This window comes from Neovison vison, chromosome 7 (genome assembly GCF_020171115.1).
Source record: "Neovison vison isolate M4711 chromosome 7, ASM_NN_V1, whole genome shotgun sequence".
Classification (NCBI taxonomy): domain Eukaryota; kingdom Metazoa; phylum Chordata; class Mammalia; order Carnivora; family Mustelidae; genus Neogale; species Neogale vison.
Window position 1 is genome coordinate 183,937,728 of NC_058097.1, and position 23,470 is coordinate 183,961,197.

The following is a 23,470-nucleotide window of genomic DNA, read 5'->3' on the forward strand; positions in this document are numbered from 1 at the left end:
GAAGCAGAATGTCAACTTTTATCTTTTCTTATATGCTTCTACCTATTGTCAAGGAGTAGTGGCTGGATTTCGTCCACATTATTTTTTAGAAATCACAAAAGCAATCTTAGCTTTATATTTAGCTAAAAGGAAATCTGGCTCAGTTTATCCTGGGCTTTTTAATACCCAAACCAATTAAGATCAGCCTGGAACATTAGCAATAAGAAAATAAAACTAAGCTCAAGTGATTTGAGTCAATAGTATGAATGCTTGCTGACTTAAGTGCTTGTCTTGATTTTAAGTGGAAATGTTAATTAATGATTAAAATAACCAAAATGTGTTTTTGTTGAATTTACTAACTGCAGCCAAAACTTGCCTTCATATTTCACACTATTATAGTTTTGGACATGATGAAAACAAATGGAACTAGGCATAAAGACATTTGAGGGATGTATACTGGTATGTTTAGCTGACAATCCAATGGGATGTGATAAGGAAAATGAACAAAAGAAAACAAAAACTTATCCAGTATTTCCCATTTGAAAAGCTTCATAAAACACAACCCTCAGAGGAAAGTAATTGCAGACAAGTATTGGTGTTTACAAAAATGTGGAATGTGGGAAAGGTAGAAACCACTGTTTCTGTTCCTCTGATTTTATATCTTTATTGATCAGAATGTTGTAATTTTCATGGCACTGGGAGGAAAAGACAGGCAAGTAGAATGTAATTATTCAGAATGGAGGCTTGGGAGCAATTTTTGTAATCAATAACCTAACCCTAGAAGGAATAGAGGGTAATATTTAAAACTGTGTTCACAGGAGATTCAGTAATATTGATTTGATTCTCTTTGAGCACATTTCCTAAATTACTCTTCTCATTGAATCTTATCTGTATAATCACTCTGTATTTTTAAAACATCTTTTGTATTGGTTAGGGGGAAGAACCCCTCCAAAAGTTGAATGCCTTCCTTCACTTTTTAAAAAATATCAGCCTTATGTTCTATGTAGGAAGATATTATAATTTTTAAAAATATCTTTTGTTCTGTGCTCAGGAAAGAGGAAATGATTAAAAGTAGGTGCCTCTTGACAATTTTCAAGTAGGCATATCTCTTAAATTAAAAATACAATCTCACATTTGCCTTTTAATTTCTAGATGTTGTCAATTCAGAAGGGACTATATATACATATGTATTTTGGGGGGCAGCCTGTCTATGATGTCTTAGGCATAAAGAGAAGAATTAAGTTTTTTTCCTTTCTACTTGGCTGTTTGAGTGAGACTTTTAGTTTTTTCTATATGCAGAAAACAGACTTAAATAATGTAGAAAATAAAATAATTAACTTTTAAATCACCAAGTTGCCAAACTTCCAAATGATAATAGGATATTCTGTTCTCTTCATATTTGAGACTCTCCCCACGCCCCAACTGCATGGATTTTAGTTCATCTGTTTCATTTTCTTTCTTCATATATGTTTTATATTGTTTTATTTTTCTCTTTACAAATGTTAAAAATAATAGATAATTTGTTGGAGCACTAATAGTTGTGTAGATCACTAATGATTAGATCACTAATTTGTTAGATCACTATTTGTTCTTAGAGTCCTAAGAAATCAGTTGATTTTTTTTCCCTCCCTCAAACAGCAAGAAAGTCACAAATAGGTGAAAAGAAGAAACAGTGGAAATACAGGGATTAATTAAAACAGTGAGTACTTGTGGAAAAACTATTTGTGGCTCTGCTTATTTTCCTTTTCTACAGACTTAGATGATTTCTCTCCAATGTGAAGAATTTGTGAACATTTCTTTTACCATAAGAAAATCTCCCTGGGTCTTCATGAATTTCTATACTGTTTCTTCTTTGTTACAAATTTTCTCATCTGAAAAACTGAGAATTAAAGTAGCTAATTTAATGGATGTCCTGAGAATTAAATGAAATGATCAACACAAAATATCCTGGAAAATGTACTCTAAATGTATATCACTGTTATTCTCATGCCTTTGCTAGGATTAATGACATGGGGTCAATCCAGATATTTTCTTCCACTTTACATTTGTAAGTCTATATGTATATGCACAGCCTACCTTAACAGGATTATCTATTCCAATTGTTGAATAATCTGTAGGAATATTTCAGAGAAAAGCTCATTCATTAAAATTAATAATATTGTATGCTCTCACATGAATTCTAACTTTTGGAAGTATCTTATTCCTAAGTACACTCTTGCAGTATCTGACAGTAACCGAATTACCTCAGAGACAATATTCCTAAAAAATTGTTCCAAGCATAGTGGTTTGCTTTACCGAAGGTAATTTGATTTCTGGCTTCCAGTTTTGTAAATAGGAAGAATTACAGCCACATCTTCTGGATTCCCAAACATGCATTTTCTTTGGACCAACTGACAGTGTAACTGAACTCTGACTCATAGAGTTCTGTCTTTAACAACACAATTTCTCCAGTACTAAGATGGAATGATCCCAAATAGGATGGAAGGTTTGCCTGGGAACATAATGGCCTCAGGGGAATGGACTGAAGACCCCTGTTCCCTACAAGAGGACCATGAAAGCCATTTGTTAGCAATAGGTAATGAACAATGAATTTCATCCTATAAGGCAAGAAGCACTCATTAGATTTGTTGCTAGATGAGGCTCTATCCATCTCAAATGACCTTCTGATCTTAATTCATTTTCTTCAGTGTGCCTCAGTGAAGGTCTCAAAAAATGAAAACATAACACAGTGCTGTGATAACTTTGCTCTAATCAGGCTTACTTAGTAATGAAGAATAATATAAACTCAACTATTTTTGCCTGAATGTTGACATTATGCTCTGAACATGTATTTGGAGGCAAAACAAAACAATTGGGCTTTTCTAAGACACCATCTATAATATTTAAAGTACTTTCATTTTTTTCTCAAATTATTCTGGTCCTTATATTTTCATCATCCTGAGGTGTTAAACAAATATAGAACAAGCACCTGTAGCTTGGCTATTTTTCCTATCAATCACTCAGAATCCTTTCTCACTGTGGGTACTATAAATATAAGTGTATAACTAGAGATCATCAATTTACTTAAATTTTAAAATGATCAAGGGCTACATAAATATCAAAAATGAAAGAATTTTAAAAATGGCCAAGGACCAAACATAAGTTTTCTGAAAATATATGATAATGAAAGGAATCATAAATTACAATGTAAATATAAATCTGTCAATTAATAGTTACTACATCTATTTGGGGGGGTTAAAATTAAAATAATACTCAAAGTTATAAAAGACTAGTAATGAGAACATTTTACATTCAACCTTGACATTTCCTTATACCAAGTTCCTAGAAGAGCTGGGAAAATATTAAGTTAGTAAACATTTTTGAGTCAGTACAACCTCATGAGGTAGATATCATTAATAGCTCTATTACACAGATCAGAAAAATTAACATAAGTAAATATTTCTGATTTCCAGTTCCATATGTTTGAAGTCACCACTCTATCCTAACAACAAGTAAAAGTCAAACAGGTTGAAAAAAATCAACAACTCTTCTTGCATCTGCAGGAGAGTTGAGGATACAGGGAAAACCACTGACCCCAAGAGAGACAAACAGGCAGGTATGGGAAATTGTGGCTTACCTGAGCAGAGATGCAAGAAAGGAAATCATTCTGGGAATAGGTGCTGGATAGAAAAACCTGAATGATAATTGACAAATTGCTAGAGCTCAGGGTAGACAACTCTAATGGTTAAAAGATCTAAGGTGGGGGGGCCTGCAATACTGTGAGTTTTTCTTCCAGGAGCTTGACTAGGTACTCACAGTAAATATCAGAAAAAAATTCCCTCATGTTTCTGACAGAGGAAGGAGAAAAAGGCCTATATTTAAATATACCAGAGCATGCTGTTTTTTTCTTAACAAAGTCTTTCCTCAGGAGAAACTAGTTAACCAGAACCTAATCTGCTAGAATATTAGCAGAGTCTAACTGACCTGGGGACAGAGAAATGCCCAAATATAGACAGATGTAACCTTCCACATGGGAGAAGCGAAATACTTATTTTCTGCCCACTCTAGCCAACCTGTCTCACCTAAGGGGGAAGAAAAAAACCTGAAAAACACTTAATGAAGTTCAGTCTAAATGCACAAGATCACTGAAAAACCTGGACTTAATAACAGGATTATTGGATGCGTCCTTTCTTCTCTCCACCTTATACACACCCTACTACCACATTACTAAAGGCCATTTACAACAGGTCCTTTTACATAGTACAACATGTCCAGCTATGAAGAAAAAAAAAATTATAAGGCATACCAGAAGGCAAAAAAATGTGATTTCAAGAGGCAGAGCAAGTATCAGAACTAGACACAGAAAGGATGTTGGAATTATCTGACCAGGAATTTAAAACAACTATGATTAGTATTCTAAGGGCTCTAATATATAAGGCAGACTGCAGCATGCAAGAATAGATAGGCCAATAGCAGAGAGATGGAAAAATAAGAAAGAACCGAAAAGAAATGCTAGAGATCAAAAAGACTATAACAGACATGAAAAATGTCTTTGATGGGCTTATTAGTAGATAGGACAGGTCTGAGGAAAATGATCTTTGAGCTTGAGGATATCTCAATAGAAACCCTCAAGACAAATATAAATGAACAACAACAAAAAAATGAAAACAACAACAACTGCAAAATATTCAAGGACTGTGGGAGAAATACCAAAAGTGTAATATATGCATATTGGGACTATCAGAAGAAAAAGAGAGGAAGCAACAGAAGATGTATTGAAAATAAAAACAGAGAATTTCCTGAATTAATCTCAAACACTAAAACACCAAGCAAGATAAATGCCAAAGCAAAACAAAACACAACAAATAGGTATATCCCTGTCACAGTACAGAAAATCAAAGATTAAAAAAAAAAATTCCTGGAAGAAACTAGGGATAGAAACTACTTTACAATGGGGAAAATAATAAAAAGTCAGATATGGGGCGCCTGGGTGGCTCAGTGGGTTAAGCCGCTGCCTTCGGCTCAGGTCATGATCTCAGGGTCCTGGGATCAAGTCCCACATCGGGCTCTCTGCTTGGCAGAGAGCCTGCTTCCTCCTCTCTCTCTCTCTCTGCCTGCCTCTCTGCCTACTTGTGATCTCTCTCTGTCAAATAAATAAATAAAATCTTTAAAAAAAAAAAAGTCAGATATGACTTGTCAGAAACCATCCAAACAAGAAGAGAATGAGTGAAGTATTTAAAGTATTGGAAAAAAGAAAAGACACACCAATCTAAAATTCTGTATTCTGTGAAATTATCCTTCAAAAGTCAAGAAGAAATAGACTTCCCCAGGCACAAAAATTAAGGAAAACTGTTGCCAATAGATTTGATTTGTAAGAAAAAATTTAAGAAGTTATTTAGAGAGAAGAAAATATATAGGCCAGAAACTTGGAGCTACGTAAAGAAAGGAAAGCATTGAAGAAGGAATATGTGAAGATTAAATAAAAAATTCATTTTTATTATTCTTAATTGATCTAACAAATTATACTTTGTTCAAAATAATAATAGCAATAGTGTATTCAATGATGTCTGTTTATGAATATCATATAGCGATTACAGATTCTTATATATAAGCAAAATGGATGATAGTGATAATACAAGGCATGGGAGGGAGGAATGAGGATTATATTGTTATTATACTCACATTATTCCAGAGGTGATGTAGTTTATTTGAAACTAGACTTAGATTAGTTATAAATATATATTGCAAACTCTAATGCAACCACAAAAAAGAGTTTAAAAGCATATAAATGATATGCTAAGAAAGGCAGGAACATGGAATCATAGGATACTAAATTAAAACCACAAAAGTAAAATAAGTGGAAGACCAAGAAACTGCAACAAAGAACAGGGCAACAAATAAGAAATAGTAACAAATATGGTTGATGTCAGTCCAATTATATCAATAATTCAGCAATTACTTTGAATGTCAGTGGTCTGCACTAAATAAAAGACAGAGTGCCAGAACAGGTTAAAAAAAGACCTAACCATATGTTATCTACAAGAAAACCACTAAAAATATAAAGGCACATATAGATTAGAATTAAATGGATGCAGAAATATTTACCATGCAATCACTTATCACTTATCAAAAGAGAGTAGAGTACCTACATTAAGTTCAGACAGAGCAGAATTCAAAGCAAGGAAAGTTACTGAGATTAAAGAAGGGCATTACCATGATAAAGAAATTTATTTTCCAAGCAGACATAAAAATTCTTAGTGTGTATGAACCTAACAACAGAACATCAAGTTAGTAAGGCATAAACTCCTGGAACTGCAAAGGGGAATGGGTGAATCTACTATCATTGTTGGAGGCTTTAGCATTCCTCCATCAGAAATGGATTGATCCAGTAGCCAGAAAATCAGCAAGGACAATTGAACTCAAAAACACTAAGAATCAACTGCATACAAAGGTATCTATAGACTACTTCATTTGACAACAGCAGAATACACAGTCATCTCAAGTACACCAGAAACATTCACCAAGATAGATTACATGCTGGGCTATAAAACAAACCTGCACAAATTTAAAAGAATATAAATCATATGATGCCTGCTTTCAGAACACAAACTGAATTAGAAATCAATAATTCACTTATTTCACTCAGCATAATCTCTTCCAGTCCTGTCCATGTTGATATCAACATTGATACCATCATTGATATCAACATGGACAGGACTGGAAGAGATTATGCTGAGTGAAATAAGTCAATCAGAGAGTCAATTATCATATGGCTTCACTTACTTGTGGAGCATAAGGAATAACAAAGAGGACATTGGAGATGGAGAGGAGAAGTGAGTTAGGGGAAATCCGAGGGGGAGACAAACCATGAGAGACTGTGGACTCTGAGAGACAACTGAGGGTTTTGGAGGGGGAGCTGGGGTGAGCCTGGTCATGGGTACTGCGGAGGGCACATATTGCATGGAGCACTGGGTGTGGTGCATGATCAATGAATTTTGGAACACTGGAAAAAAAATAAATTTTGAAAAAAATAAAGAAGAAAAAGAGAAATCAATAATAGATAAATGGAAAATCCAAAATACATGGAGATAAAAAACAACACACTTCTTAAAATCAAATAACAAAAAAACACACACACACACGAAAAACACTTCTAAGTAACACATGGGCCAAATAAGAAATCTCAGGAGAATTTTAAAAAATATATTTTGGATAACACAATTTATCAAAATTTGTGAAATGTAGCAAATACAGTGCTTGGAGGAAAGCTATCACACTGAATATATGTATATATCTTTAAAAAAGGAGAAAGATCTAAAATCAATAATCTGTTTCTACCTTAGGAAAATAAAAAAATAAGAGAAAATTAAATACCATTAAGCAGAAGAAAAGATATAATAAGAAAGGAGCATATAAGTCAAATTTTAGGCTATCTGGCAAAAGAACATTCCTGATAGAGGGAACAGAAAGTGCAAAAGCACCAAGGAACAGGTATATCTGAAAAAATTGAAGAATGAAGAGAAAACCAGTGTGGACAGAGTAGAAAAGTAAGGGAAGAATATTACAGGATGAAAACCAAGAGGATGCTACAGATCAGATCATGTAAAGGTTTGCAGGATATAGATAAGACTGAATTTCATTGTGAGTAAAAAGAAAACCATTAGAATAATTTTTTTTTTCAAATTGAAACACACACACACACACACACACACAGTGGCTGTGTTCAGAAGGATATGGAAAGAGCAGAACACAAGAGTAGAAACAGAAATATCATTTTAGAGGGCATTGAAATAACCCAGGTTTAAGATGATAATCTCGCAATAGAATGGTAACAGATAAAGCAGTGATGCACACTATTACTTTAAATACGTGTTGAAAATAAAATTAAAAGTATATCTTATAGAATTCATGTAAAGTGTGAGAGAAAGACAAGAACATAAGATCTTGAGGATAATGATAAAAATAGTCCACACAATAAAAAATGGGTTGGGGGTGGGGGGAGATGAAATGAGAGAATGGTACCCTACTATTAACAATAAAACAAAAGGGAAAAGAACAAAAAATTGAAAATTTAATAAATACTTAAGAACTCTTAAATGTCAAAGAACTATCATAGTTTGAATACAGAAAAAGAGAGCTGGAAGAACTGATGGCCTGGGGTGAATAAGGAGTGGGTGGTAAAGAAAGATAGCTGAGATATTAAGGATACAATGCATTAGATAGGTAATGAGTATAAATATGTGAAATCTTCTAAATTCATTAAATTCACTGAAAAAAAAAAAAAACCAACCAAGAATAGTCACCTAGAATTCTGTTATCCAAAAGTTTAACTCTTCAACTAATGAGTGGGAATGATTGGGAATCCTGGAGGTAATTAGCTCTCTAATGAAGTGGCACAGGATGGCATGATATTCAAAGAAGCTGTTTTTGTATTTTTTTTTTAATTTCTGTATTGTTTTGGTTCTTAAAAGTTAGAAAACTAAATGATTGTGGAGCCTCAATGATAAGCAGGAGCTGGGGTACTTGCCACAATTTATCTTTTGTACATTTGAGACAGGGTAAGAAAGCCCCTTTCGCTTGAGAGGGCTGCAAGGAAGATGGAGCATTTGGTAGGCTACCAGACTTCCAGGAGGAAATAGAGATAAAGAAGAAACAAAGAAAAGGAACTCCTAAGAGAGTTCAAATGAGCATAGTAAAGGAGTTTATAACAATCATGGCACAGAAGTCAGATAGGTTGGCTGCTTGAATCAAACGTGAATATGGCCTGGGCGGAATAGTATAAGTGTGCAATTTTGCCTGGTATTAGCTTAGAGGGATTGAACTCCACTAAGTGAGACACAATTATATACATATAAGGCATGACAGTTTCTTAGGAAAAAGTGAACAATTATTTTAAGCAAGATTATTAAATACTTAGCTAAGTGGTTTAGGGTACTCATAGTAATTCCTTTTTCTAAGCAATGTCAGGGAAGAAATAGAAATGTTTTCACCATGGATTGCATAAAATATATGTACATATGTAGGAGAATGCCTTTAAAGTATTTTTATGGAACACAGGAAAGAGCAGATCAATAAGAAGAGGGCGAAAAAGGGAGCGGGAAAAAATCTTCTGACTACCTGAGAATGGTGAATCTTGTTTGGCTTTCATTTCAGGGTAAAGAGATGAACTGACATCTGTCAAAGATGTCAGTCTGGAGAATATCCTTAAGCAGGCTGAGTAGGAGCATTGACAGGTGATCCCTGAAGCATACATGGCAGGCTGCGAGTGTCCTTCCCTTAAGACCTACACTGCAGTAAGTCCAGGTCTTATACCATGTTCTTAAGGAAAAGACTCATGCCTTAATTATTGTTTCTCCTAATAGAAGTTTGAGAGATTTCTGTGTCACAGCCTTGTAGTAGAGAACTGAAAGAAATGCATAGCAGATGTGTCATGGGAAAGAGTATAAAACTTTCTTCAACACTTGAAAGTAGCTGGTGTTTGCAGACCAAGGGGATACTTTTCCTTATCCATAGAATTTCAAAGTGTGCCCCTACAAGTTTGCTTAGTGCTCCTATTTGTATATTATACTTAAAGATACAACAGAAAGTGTCAAATTTTCACTTTAGCTGTAGATCATCACTCCTAATTAAAAGTCTTCTTGAGTTCAACAAGTTTTGTGTTCATTCTAAATAGATGTACAGGGAGATAGTCCAAGATGGTGGAGGAGAAGGAGACATTAGTTTCATCTGGTTCCAAGAATTCAGCTAGATAGTTATCAAATCATTCTGAACACCTGCAAACTCAACCAGAGATCTAAGAAAATAACTGCAACTCTACAAATAGAAAAAGCGACCACTTGCTGCAAGGTAGGAAGTGCAGAGAAGTGAATCTGAGGTGATATACAGGAAGATAAACCATGGGGAGAGGAAGCCTCCATAAGCCAGCTACCAGAGAGTGATATAGAAATGGAGCACAAACTTGGAAGTTTGCTCTAATGAGAGACATCACTAACTAAAAGGTGTTCAGGTGGTGAAGCAGGGCAGAATCCTAGGTGGGACAGTGTGGTCGCAGGATGCCCAGGGTCACAGAAAGAATGGGAGTGCCTGACTCCAGCAGAACTCCCAGGCATCAGAGCAAGGAGCCTGGATGCAATCAGCAATCCCAGGAGTGGGCTTTAAGCTCAGTTTTGCTATAAACTGCAAACCATGGCACTGTCCTGTGACCACTCCCTGAGCAGAGGCTCAGCAAACAGCAGAACCATGGGGAGATCCCTCTACCCTACCATGGCAGGAGGTGTAGGTGCTCACTTCAGAATTCTACAGGGTTTAGAGACAGGAAATGGGGCTGTATGCCTGAGATAGAAACTCTCGGTCACAGGCTGGGTAAGCATGGAATACGGCTGGAGACCAGCGAGACAGGAGATTTATGGCTTTTCCCCCAAGGGCTCACTGAGGAGTGGGGCCCAGAGCTCTCAACTCCAGCATTAGAGATTGGGAAGCCACCATTTTCATTCTCAACCCCAAAAGTGGCACTGAAAGACTTCAGGAAACAAAACCCACATAGAACAATCAGGAACAACTTAATTGCCTGGCCCCTGGCAAGGGTGGTGAAATTCTGCCAGGGCAATGACACCTCAGAATCAGAGCAACAGGTCCCTCCCTGTAGAAGATCAGCAAGAATATCTGGCTAAGATCAAGATTACCAAACACACAGAACTGTAAAACTCCAATGCTAGGGGGAAATCATGTATAGAACTCACAGTTTGTTTGTTTATTTGTTTTCTACGTGATTCTTTAGTCTTTCAATTTCAACTTTTTTCTCTTTCCTTTTTCAACAAATTTCTTCTTTTATCAACTTTTTTGAAATCATTGTAATTCTCGATATTACAGTTACATTCCATCCTTCCATTTATTTAATTTTATTTTTGTGTGTGTATATATATACACACACACACAAAGTTTTCCTTTCTTTATAATTTTGAGATGTAGTTTCTTCTCACAAACAGAACAAAATATACCCAGAATGGGGGGTATTGCTCTGTTCTCTTCAAATGTCTAATCATATTCTCCTTTACTCTTTCTTTTTAATTTTATAAAAATCCAGTTTTGTTTCATCATACACACACACACACACACACACACACACACATACACATATATATTTACAATTTTGAGATGTAGTTTCCTCTAACAAACAAACCAAAATACACTCAGGATATAGTTTACTGTTCTGTTCACCTGTATATTTAAATTCCTTCATTATTTTTGTCTCTTGATTTTCATTTTTACAGTTATAGTCTATACTTTTATTGTATTTAATCTTATATTTCCACATATAAGTTTTTCTTTCTTTACAAATTTGGAATCTAGTTTTCTAACAAACAGACCAAAATATACACAAGATCCAGTGTATTGCTCTGTTCTGTTCACTTGTCTGATTTTATGCTCTCTCTCTCTTTTTTAAATTTTATTTTGTTTTTGGTTTCAGGTCTCTTCTGATTTGTTTAGTGTATATTTCTCTGGGGTCATTGTTATCATCTTAGTATTTTGCTCTTTTATTCATCTATTATTCTCTGGAAAGACTGACAAGATGGAAAAGCTTATCTCAAAAAAAGAAAACATGAGGCAGTACTGACTGCCAGGAACCTAATCAGTTTGAGTATAAGTAAGATGTCAGAACTAGAGTTCAGAATAATGATTATAAAGATACTAGCTGGACTTGTAAAAAGCATAGAAGACAGTCAAGAATCACTATTTGGAGAAATAAAAGAACTAAAATCTAATCAAGTTGAAATAAAAAAAGGCTATTAATAAGATACAATAAAAATGGAGGCTACAAATGCTAGGATAAATAGGCAAAAGAATTAGTGATATAGAAGTCAAAATGATGGAGAATAAAGAAGGTTAAAAAAGAGAGACAAGGGGCACCTTGGTGGCTCAGTGGTTTAAAACCTCTGTCTTTGGCTCAGGTCCTGATCTCAGGGTCCTGGGATCGAGATCCACATTGGGCTCTCTGCTCAGCAGGGAGCCTGCTTCCTCCTCTCTCTCTCTGCCTGCCTCTCTGCCTACTTGTGCTCTCTGTCAAATAAATAAATAAATAATCTTTTAAACAAATTTTAAAAAAGAGAGAGACAAAACTGGATCACAAGGGGGGAACTCAAGAGATATATGATATCATAAAGTGTAAAATATTAGAATAATTGGGATCCCAAAAGAAGAGAAAAAGAGAAGGGGTGAGGGAGAAGGCATATAGATATATTGGAGCAAATTATAGAAAAGAACTTCCCTAATCTGGGGAAGAAAACAGGCATTCAACCAGCAGGCACAGAGAACCCCCCTCAAACTCAATAAAAATAGATCAATGTTCAACATATCATAGTGAAACTTGCAAATATCAGAGACAAAGAGAAAATCCTTAAAGCAGTTTGGAACAAGAGGTTCATAACCTACAAGGGTAGAAACATTAGACTGACAGCAGACCTATCCACAGAGTCCTGGCAGGCAAGAAAAGATGGCATAATATATTCAGCGTGCTAAATGAGAAGACTATGCAGCCAAGAATACTTTACCTGATTAAGTTGCCATTCAAAATAGGAGAGACAAAAATCTTCTAGGACAAACAGAAACTAAAAGAATTTGTGATCACTAAAACAGCCCCTTCAAGAAATAATAAAAGGGATCCTATAAGCAAAGAGAGAGCCCAAAAGTAACATAGACCAGAATGGAACAAAGACAATGTAGAGAAAATGACTTTACAGGAATTACAATGGCACTGAATTCATCTTTCAATACTCTGAATGTAAATGGGCTAAATGTTCCAACCAAAAGACATAGAGTATCAAATTAGTTTTAAAAAACAAGAGCCCACTGGTATGCTGTATGTAAGAGACTCATTTTATAACAAAAGACACCTCTAGACTGAAAGTGAGAGAGTGGGAAAAAAAGTTGGGGTAACAATCCTTAAATTGGACAAATGAAATTTTAAACCAAAGACCATAATAGAAGATGAGGAAGGACACTGTATCACACTTAAAGGGTCTACCAGCAAGAAGATCTAACAATTTTAAATTGTTATGCCCCTAACATGGGAGCAACCAATTATATAAGCCAAATAATAATAAAACTAAAGAAACACATTGATAATTATACAATAATGGTAGGATCCTTAACACCCCACTTACTGAAATGGACAGATCATCTAAGAAGAAGATCAAAAAAGGAAACAGCTTTGAATGACACAGTGGACCAGATGCACTTCACAGATATATTCAGAGCATTCATCCTAAAGCAACAGAACACACATTCTTCTCAGTGTACATGGAACATTTTCCAGAATAGATCACATACTGAGTCATAAATCAGATCTCAACCAGCACCAAAACATTGGGATCAGTCCCTGCATATTTTTAGACTACAGTGCTTTGAAACTTTAATGCAGTCACAAGAGGAAATTTGGAAAGAACTCAAATAGATAGAGGCTAAAGTGTATCCTATTAAAGAATTAATGGGGGCGCCTGGGTGGCTCAGTGGGTTAAGCCGCTGCCTTCGGCTCAGGTTATGATCTCGGGGTCTTGGGATCAAGTCCCGCATCGGGCTCTCTGCTCAGCAGGGAGCCTGCTTCCTCCTCTCTCTCTGCCTGCCTCTCTGCCTATTTGTGATCTCTCTCTGTCAAATAAATAAATAAAATCTTTTAATAAAAAAAAAAGAATTAATGGGTCAAACAGGAAATTAAAGAATAATTTAAAAAATCATGGAAACAAATGATAATGAAAACAGAACTATTCAAAACATTTGGGATGCAGCGAAGGTGGCCCTAGGAAGGAAGTCTATAGCATTAAAAGCCTTTCTTAAGAAACAAGAAAGTTCTCAAATACACAACCTATTCTTACACCTAAAGAAGGTGGAGAAAGACAGCAAATACAGCCCAAATCTGGGTGAAGAATAGAATTAATAAAGATTAGAGCAGAAATCAATTAAATAGAAAGCAAAAGAACAGCTGAACAGATTAATAAAACTAGGAGCTGTTTCTTTGAAAGAATTAGTAAGACTAATAAACCCCTGGAAAGACTTATCAAAAAGAAATGAGAAAGGACCCGAATAAATAAAATCATGAATGAAAGAGGAAAGATCACAACCAACACCAAAGAAATATAAACTGTTATAACATATTATGAGCACGTATTTGCCAACAAATTAGTCAATCTGGAAGAAGTGGACACATTCCTTGAGACTTATAACCTACCAAAACTGCAACAGGAAGAAATAGAAAACCTGAACAGACCCATAACCACCAAGGAAATTGAAAGAGTAATCAAAAATCTTGAAATAAACAAGAATTCCAGGGGAATTCTACCAATACCTAAATAAGAATTAATAAGTATTATTCTGAAGCTATTTCAAAAAATAGAAATGGAAGGAAAACTTCCAATATCATTGTATGAGGACAGAATTATCCTGATCCCAAAACTAGGCACAGACCCCACCAAAAAATAGAATTACAGACTGATAACCCCAAAGAACATGGATGATAAAATTCTCACCAATGTGCTAGCCAATAGGAGTCAACAGTACATTAAAAAGATTATTCACCACTACCAAGTGGGACTTATTCCTGGGCTGCAAGGGTGGTTCAACATCCACAAATCAATCAATGTGATACTCTACATTAATAAAAGAAAGGATGGAAACCATGCAATCCTCTCAGTTGATGCAGAAAAGGCATTTGGCAAAGTACAGCATCTTTTCTTGATTAAAACTCTCCACAATGTAGGGATGGAGGGAACATACCTCAACATCATAAAACCTATCTACAAAAAGCCCATAGCTAATACCATAGTCAATGGGGAAAAACAGAGCTTTTCCCCTAAGGTCAGGACAATCTCAGGGATGTCCACTCTCACCAGTGTTGTTCAACACAGTACTAGAAGTCCTAGCCTCAGCAGTCAGACAACAAAAACAAATAAAAGGAATCTGAATCAGCAAAGAAGAAATCAAACTCTCACTAGCTGAAGATACTTTATGTGGAAAACCCAAAAGACTCTACCCCAAAATTTCTAGAACTTATTCAGGAATTCAGCACAGTGGCAGTAGAAAATCAATGCACAGATTATCAGTTGCATTTTTATACACAACGATGAGACAGAAGAAATAGTCATTAAGGAATTGATCCCATTTACAATTGCACCCAACACCATAAGATATCAAGGAATGAACCTAACCAAAGAGGCAAAAGATCTGTACTCAAAAACTATAAAACACTCATGGAAGAAATTGAGGATGACGCAAAAATTGAAAAACATTCCATGCTCATGGATTGGAAGAACAAACATTGTTAAAATGTCTGTGCTTCCAAGGGCAATCTGTACATTCAATGCAATCCCTATCAAAATATCATCAACTTTTTTCTACAGTGCTGGGACAAATGGTCTTAAAATTTGTATGGAACCAGGAAATACCCTGGTAGTCAATGGAATGTTGAAAAATAAAACCAAAGCTTGTGGCATCACGATGCCATACTTCAGCTCTATTACAAAGCTTTAATCTTCAAGAAGTATGGTACTGGGGGCGCCTGGGTGGCTCAGTGGTTTGAGCTGCTGCCTTCGGCTCAGGTCATGATCTCAGGGTCCTGGGATCGAGTCCCATATTGGGCTCTCTGCTCAGCAGGGAGCCTGCTTCCTCCTCTCTCTCTGCCTGCCTCTCTGCCTACTTGTGACCTCTCTCTGTCAAATTAAATAAATAAAATCTTTGAAAAAAAAAAAAAGAAGAAGAAGAAGAAGTATGGTACTGGCACAAATAGTGACACACAGGTCAGTGGAACAGAATAGAGAAACCAGTAAAGGACCTCAACAATATGGTCAACTAATCTTTGGCAAAGCAGGAAAGAATATCCAATGGAAAAAAGACAGTGTCTTCAACAAACGGTGTTGGGAAAATTGGAAAGTCACATGTAGATGAATGAAACTGAACCATTTCTTTATATCATACATAAATATAAACTCAAAATGGATGAAAGACCTAAATGTGAGGCAGGGATCCATCAAAACCCTAGCGAACACAGGCAGCAAATTTTACACCCTTGGCCACAGCAACTTCTTAGACATGTCTTCAAAAGCAAGAGAAGCAAAGACATAAGTGAGCTGTTGGAATTTCTTCAAGATAAAAAGCTTTTGAACAACAAAGGAACAGTTGATAAAACTGAAAGACAACCAGCAGAACTGGAGAAGATATTTGCAAGTATCTTATCATGTAAAGGGTTAGTACCCAGAATCTTTAAAGAACTTATCAAACTCAACACCCAAAGAACAAATAATCCAGTCAAGAAATGGGCAGAAGTTTCATTCTTTTATACATATTTGTCCAATTTTTTCAGCACCATTTATTGAAGAGACTGTCTTTTCTCCACTGTATATTTTTTCCTGCTTTGTCGAAGAGTATTTGACCATAGAGTTGCAGGTCCATATCTGGGCTCTCTACCCTGTTCCACTAGTCTATGTGTCTGTTTTTGTGCCAGTACCATGCTATCTTGGTGATCGCAGCCTTGTAGTAAAGCTTGAAATCAGGCAAAGTGATGCTCCCAGTTTTGTTTTTCTTTTTCAACATTTCCTTAGCAATTTGTGGTCTGTTCTGATTCCAAACAAATTTTAGGGACGTTTGTTTCAGCTCTTTGAAAAATGCCAATGGAGTTTTGATCAGGATGACATTGAAAGTATAAATTGCTCTAAGCAGTATAGATATTTTAACAATGTTTATTCTTCTGGTACATGAGAATGCTATTCCATCTTTTTGTGTCTTCTTCAATTTCTTTCATGAATGGTTACTAGTTCTTCTAGTACAGATCATTTAACTCTTTGGTTAGGTTTAATCCCAGGTATCTTATGGTTCTTGGTACTATAGTAAAAGAGATTGTTTCTCTAATTTCTCTTTCTATGTTTTAATTGAAAGTGTATAAGAAGGCAACTGATTTCTGTACATTGATTTTTGTATCCTGCCACATTACTGAATTCCTGTATGAGTTTTAGTAGTTTGAGGGTGGAGTCTTTTGGGTTTTCCATATAAAGTATCATGTCATCTGAGAAGAGAGAGAGTTTGACTTCTTCTTTGCCAATTTGAATACCTTTTATTTTTTTTTGTTGTCTGATTGCTGTTGTTAGGAGTTTTAGTACTATGTTGAACAACAGTGGTGAGAGTGGACATCCTTGTCATGTTCCTGATCTCAAAGGGAAGGCTGTCAGCTTTTCCCTATCGAGGATGATATATACTGTGGGTTTTTCATAGATAGATTTTATGAAGTTAAGGAGTGTTCCCTCTATCACTATACTTTGAAGCATTTAATCAGGAACAAATGCTGTATGTTGCCAAGTGCTTTTTCTGCATCAATTGAGAGGATCATGTGGTTCTTCTCTCTTCTCTTATTGATTTGTTCTATCACCTCAATTGATTAGCTATGTATAGAAGAATGAAACTTGACCATTCTATTACACCATACACAAAGATAAACTCAAAATATATGAAAGACCTTAACGTGAGGCAGGAATCTATCAAAATCCTAGAGGAGAACATAGGAAGTAACCTCTTCGACATCGGCCACAGCAACTTCTTTCAAGACATATCTCCAAAGGCAAAGGAAACAAAAGTGAAAATGAACTTTTGGGACTTCATCAAGATAAAAAGCTCCACACAGCAAAGAAAATAGTCAACAAAACAAAGAAGCAACCCACGAAATGTGAGGAGATACTTGCAAATGACACTACAGACAAAGGGCTGATATCTAAGATCTATAAAGAACTCCTCAAACTCAACACACACAAAACATATAATCATATCAAAAAATGGGCAGAAGACATGAACAGATACTTCTCAAAAGAAGACATACAAATGGCTGACAGACACTTGAAGAAATGTTCATCATCACTAGCCATCACGAAGATTCAAATCAAAACCACATTGAGATACCACCTTATACCAGTTAGAATGGCCAAAATCAACAAGACAGTAAACAATGAATGTTGCAGAAGATGTGGAGAAAGGGGAACCCTCCTACACTGTTGGTGGGCATTCAAGTTGATGCAGCCACTTTGGAAAACAGTGTGAAGATTCCTTAAGAAATTAAAAATAGAGTTACCCTATGACCCTGCAATGCACAACTCTGTATTTACCCCAAAGATACAGACATAGTGAAAAGAAGGGCCGTGTGTACCCCAATGTTCATAGCAGCAATGGTCACAGTTACCAAACTGTGGAAAAAAACAAGATACCTTTCAACAGACAAATGGATAAAGAAGATACAGTCCATATATACAATGGAGTATTATGCCTCCATCAGACAGGACGAATACCCAACTTTTATATCAACATAGACAGGACTGGAAGAGATTATGCTGAATGAAATACATCAAGCAGAGAGAGTCAATTATCATATGGTTTCACTTACTTGTGGAATATCAGGAATAACATGGAGGACATTGAGAGTTGGAGAGGAAAAGTGAGTTGGGGGAAAATGGAAGGAGAGACAAACTATGAGAGGCTGTGGACTCTGAATGACAAACTGAGGGTTTTGGAGGGGGTGTGGGAAGTGGGGTGAGCCTGATGGTGGGTATTGTGTATTGCCTGGAGCACTGGGTGTGGTGCATAAACAATGAATTTTGGATCACTGGAAAAAATTTAATTAAATTTAAAAAAGAAGAAAGAAATGGTCAGAAGACATGTAAAGACATTTCTCCAAAGAAGATATACAAATAGCCAATGGACACATAAAAAAATATATAGTTCCACATCACTAGGCATCAGAGAAATAGAAATCAAAATCACAATGAGATACCACTTCATGCCAGTCAGAATGGCTGAAATTAACAAGTCAGGAAAGGATGCAAAGAAAGGGAAACCCTCTTATAGTGTTGGTGGGAATGCAAGCTGGTAGATCCACTCTGGGAAAAAGTTTAAAATAGAGCTTCCCTATGACTTAACATTCGCACTACTAGGTATTTAACCCAAAGGTACAAATATAGTGATTGAAAGGGGCACCTGCATACAATGTTTATTGCAGCAGTGTCCACAATAGCCAAACTATGGAAGGATCCCAGATGCCCATAGACAGATTAATGGATAAAGAAGATGTGGGAGATATATATACAAGGGAATACTACTCCGCTGTCAAAACAACAACAACAACAACAACAAAAACCTCATCCTTTGCAAAAACATGGATAGAGCTAGAGGATATTATGCTATGTGAAATAAGTCAGTCAGAAAAAGAGAATTATCATTTGATCTCCCTTATATGTGGAATTCAAGAAACAAAACAGAATCATAGGGAAAGACAGGAAAAAATAAAATAAGACAAAATTAGAAAGGGAGACAAATGATAAGAGACTTAAACATAGGAAACAAATAGGGTTGCTGGAGGGGAGGTGGTGGGGTGATGCAGTAACTGGGAGATGGACATTAAGGAGGGCATGTGATGTAATAAGCACTGGGTGTTATATAAGACTGGCATCTACCTCTGACACTACTAATATATTATGTGTTAGTTAATTGAATTTAAATTAAATAAAAAAAACACTAGAAAATAATAAATAGATATACATTTTGCAAAGCAGCATACTTATACAATGAAGCTCAGATTATTATTCTTAAACATACAGAAACAAAGGTCAGCAATATCTTTTGAAGAATGTTCCATTAATAAGCCTCATTTCTATTTGGTTATGTCAAATATTTTAAACACACATTCTAGCAGTTAAGATTTTATGAGGCCTATAACGGAAACCTGAGCTTTAACCCGCTTAATAAAAAGGAATTATTATCCCCTACAATTGCAGGTGGCAGAAGCAGGTCAGGTGCCACAACTTGTTTGATTTATTGACCCAGGATTCAGTTTTTTTCAATTTTTAGCCCCTGTGCAGAGCCATGCATAATAACAGCATCAACCTAAGAAAAGCATCCTCTTGGGTTACAAGATGACTGTTGAAAAACTCTAGGCTACTTGCTCCTTATCTAAGTCCATAGAAAGAGGAAGAGTTTGAAGATTGAGGAAGAGACCTTCTAAGGAATTCCCCACAGACAACTTGCATCTTGTTGGCCTCCATTGGAGGATCTACTTATCTTTGAATCAATAATACAGAATATGTTTTTTCACTGATTAGCCCCATGCTCAGTAAACCAATGTTGAAGTCAATTTTCCTGGATGCATAGTGAGCACTCAAGGGAGAGGGGGGTATCTGAAGAACAGCAGAGAAATAACCAAGAGAAGGAAAACAATGTCTCTTTAACAACCAAACAAGTCATGTAGCAGAAAATGTCATTTTATCATTCACTTACATGAACATTGTTCACATGGGAGACACTGATTTTACTGGCTACACTTTTGTAGAACAACCTATGGGATTATCAATAATGAATCAACTGAATATTTACATTCTAATAAAACCCACATAGACTGGCAACTTATCCAAAAATGAGGTATATGTTTAGCACTCAACTATCCAGATGTTATTATTCTATGGCCTGAAAGAGGAAAAATATAACCCAATGACTCCCTCCCTTGTATATACTACTCCATCCAAATTCAGGGTAAGTAGTTCCTCCATAGATTGGTGCTGAATAATTTCTACCACTGAGCACAAATACCAAATGCAAGTTAATCCTCTTTACCCTGACAGGTTGCCGTGAATCCTTTCACACTATGAGCCTCCATAGTTTCCTGTGTAGATAATTCATAAGTTTCAAGAATCTGTCTCTTTCCCACCAGTAGTCAGCCATTAGAGATTTGCCCTACACAATCATAACAATAGCAATCTTGGTTTAATTTTTATTCTGAAACTCCTAAGAGAAGCTCTAGGACCATTTGGAAAAGAAACGCAAGGCAAAGTTTAAAAAAAAAAAATAAAAGACATTTTTAATATAAGGAAAGAAAAAAAGAGGGAAACAAAAGGAGAAAAAACATAGAAATGGCTCTGTGTTACTTTCCATATGCAGCTTGTTAGGGATTGTTGGAGTCAGCCTTTCTTAAGTGACTCTGTGACACAGTAAAGTTTTTTTAAGTGACTGTGTGACACAGTAAGTTTTTTCTGCCATCAAACCCACTGAGTCAGTGGTCAATGAGACAGAGCAGTCCTATTAAAGAAATCTACCATCAGAAAGAGTCCCCAGCAAAGACCTTTTACAGGACTCACTTTGGTGCTAATGTTTGACTCTGCAGAATGTAAGTTCACTTCCAGTCTCAGATTGAAGGAAAATAATTCTTTCTTTTCATTTTAGCAGATACTTACAAAGTGCCAACTATTGTCCAGCCTCTAGGCTTACCAGCTTTATAGATGTTTTATCCTAAAGATGGAACTAATAAAGAATAGAGAAGAAAAAATGGTACTTTTCTTGACTACTTCTAAGCTTGCCAACCTAAATCTGAATTCCTGGTAAACACTTTAATGAAATTAAAAAAAAAAAAAAAAAAAAAAAAAGGTTGATCCTAACTTGATTATTGGAAAATCAAACCCTTCTTAGTGCATTGGTAGTTCCTATTATTTATGAGAAGCTTAGAGTGAATTAGGATGAATGTAAAAATTTCCTTGTGGGAAGGCTGTTAATCATGACAATGTTTTTTTTTTTTTTTTTCCTTTTGGTGCTGGGGGTGGATGAGGAAGTTTTTCTGAAGCAAGTGATATTTTTGGTATCCATATTTTGTAGAGAGCTCATTTGAATCATAGGCCTCAGCACATGGCAGGCAGGCAAGTTATCAGGAACAGAGAGGATAAAATAGGCTTCTGGAACTTCTTACCATCTTGATACACTTTTAGAACCTTCTGCTTAAGAAGCCAGTTCTTTCTAGTACAAAACCAGATTGCAGAAATACAGTACTTCCATATAACATTGAGAGAAATGAGTAATTCAACATGGACCCAACAGACAAAGAAAAAAATACTGATCTGTCAGATCATTAACAAGGTCCTTGAAAATAAATCTTTTTAATCATCATTTAAGATTTGTATCCTCAATGTGAGAAAACTGAGCTATATTATATCCAATGTCCTATTTATGACTCCATGATTTTTAAAAATAAAAACTTATCTAAGAAATGGCCTAGAACTTTATAAATAGTGGATGTTAATAAATTTCATTAAATATAAGATCCCATTAGTTGTAAAAATGTCCGTATTTTACAAGTCACTAAGAAAAAATGCTGCCACATAAACCATGATATAATATTTCATCACTTAGAATTTTTATTTACATTTACATAAAAGTATTCTTTATCACTTTTGTATTAACATAAAAAATATAATCAGAATAAATTGATTACGGTTTCTGCTATAACATCACCTCATTCATGGGTCTTCTCTTCTGAAACACTTTCAACTCAGAGCTATTGGTATCCATACTTTTCCACATTGTAACCTCCTTTGTTTTAAAGAAGAGTTTGGATAAGGTGGCATTTCTTAAAGAGTGTTCGTACTATCTCATAAATTGCCTCTCAAATGACTGACACCCATTCTGTAAGTTAGTCCAGACACTTCCAATAGAACATTCTGAGACAATAACCAGGACTCAATATTTCTTCTTCAAATGGTCTGCTGATGGCTTCTTGATTGTAAAGTTACAGTTGTACCACCTTGCCATCTGCAAAAGCAATTTTACACAATGCTTGCCTTTACAACTCTGGATGTGAAAGCTGTCTGGTAGAAAGTAGCTATATCATCAATTGTAAGATACATCCTGATTTTTTAAAATATCAAAAATGTATGTATGGGGGGTCATTTAAGAACAATGAAATATCTATATACCAATGAATATTAACCCCAGGTGCCAACACAGTCCCTTTGGTTTTCTTTCCTTAAATAATTAGACATTTGCTAATCAACTTCTATGAGCAAAGCATTGTGATAGGCAAAACAGACATAATCATGGGTAAAGTTTATCTTTTCTCAGCTTTTCTGGAGTAAAACCAAAAACATGGAGGTTATAGAAGAGAAAACCATTTATCCCAAGTCTGAGAACAAGGATAGAGACAGACTAGAGAAAGAAAATGGTACTCTAGGAGGAGAGGGTGAAGAGGAAAGTAGGAACCAGGACATGACCCCTTAGGCTATCTGAAGGATGTAGATCTTAACCCAAAGAAAAATAGGTGGGTAGGCACTAAAATCTTTAAAGTGTAAAAGGGAAAGATTTACATTAAGAAAACATAACTTCAGTTATAGTGTCTGCCTGAGGTAGAGGGGGAAAGAGAAAAAGGCAGAAGACCAGGTTTATTAAGAACATAATATGTTCTTAGCATGATGACAATTTGATCTAGGATAGTTGCAGTGGAGATGGTGAGAAATGTATAGCTTTGAAAGATAATTAGAAGATAAAATCTATAATATATAGTTTTATGTAGGAAAAATAATAGCTAACAATTTAATAAGACATGGCCAGAAACAAATTATTCTTTCAGTTCTATGGTATGTACTATTTACAAAAGTCCATCTGTTTAAAAGAGAAAAATCTGTTGGTTTCCATCATAAGTTTCAGTTCACATTTATTCTTCCAACCAACTATATAA

General features: G+C 35.6%; 1 pseudogene; it reads left to right on the top strand.

The window, feature by feature from the left end:
• The window catches only part of LOC122913598, a 107,261-nt pseudogene extending 84,248 nt beyond the window's left edge, over positions 1-23,013 (top strand).
• Positions 23,014-23,470: the final 457 nt, after the last annotated feature.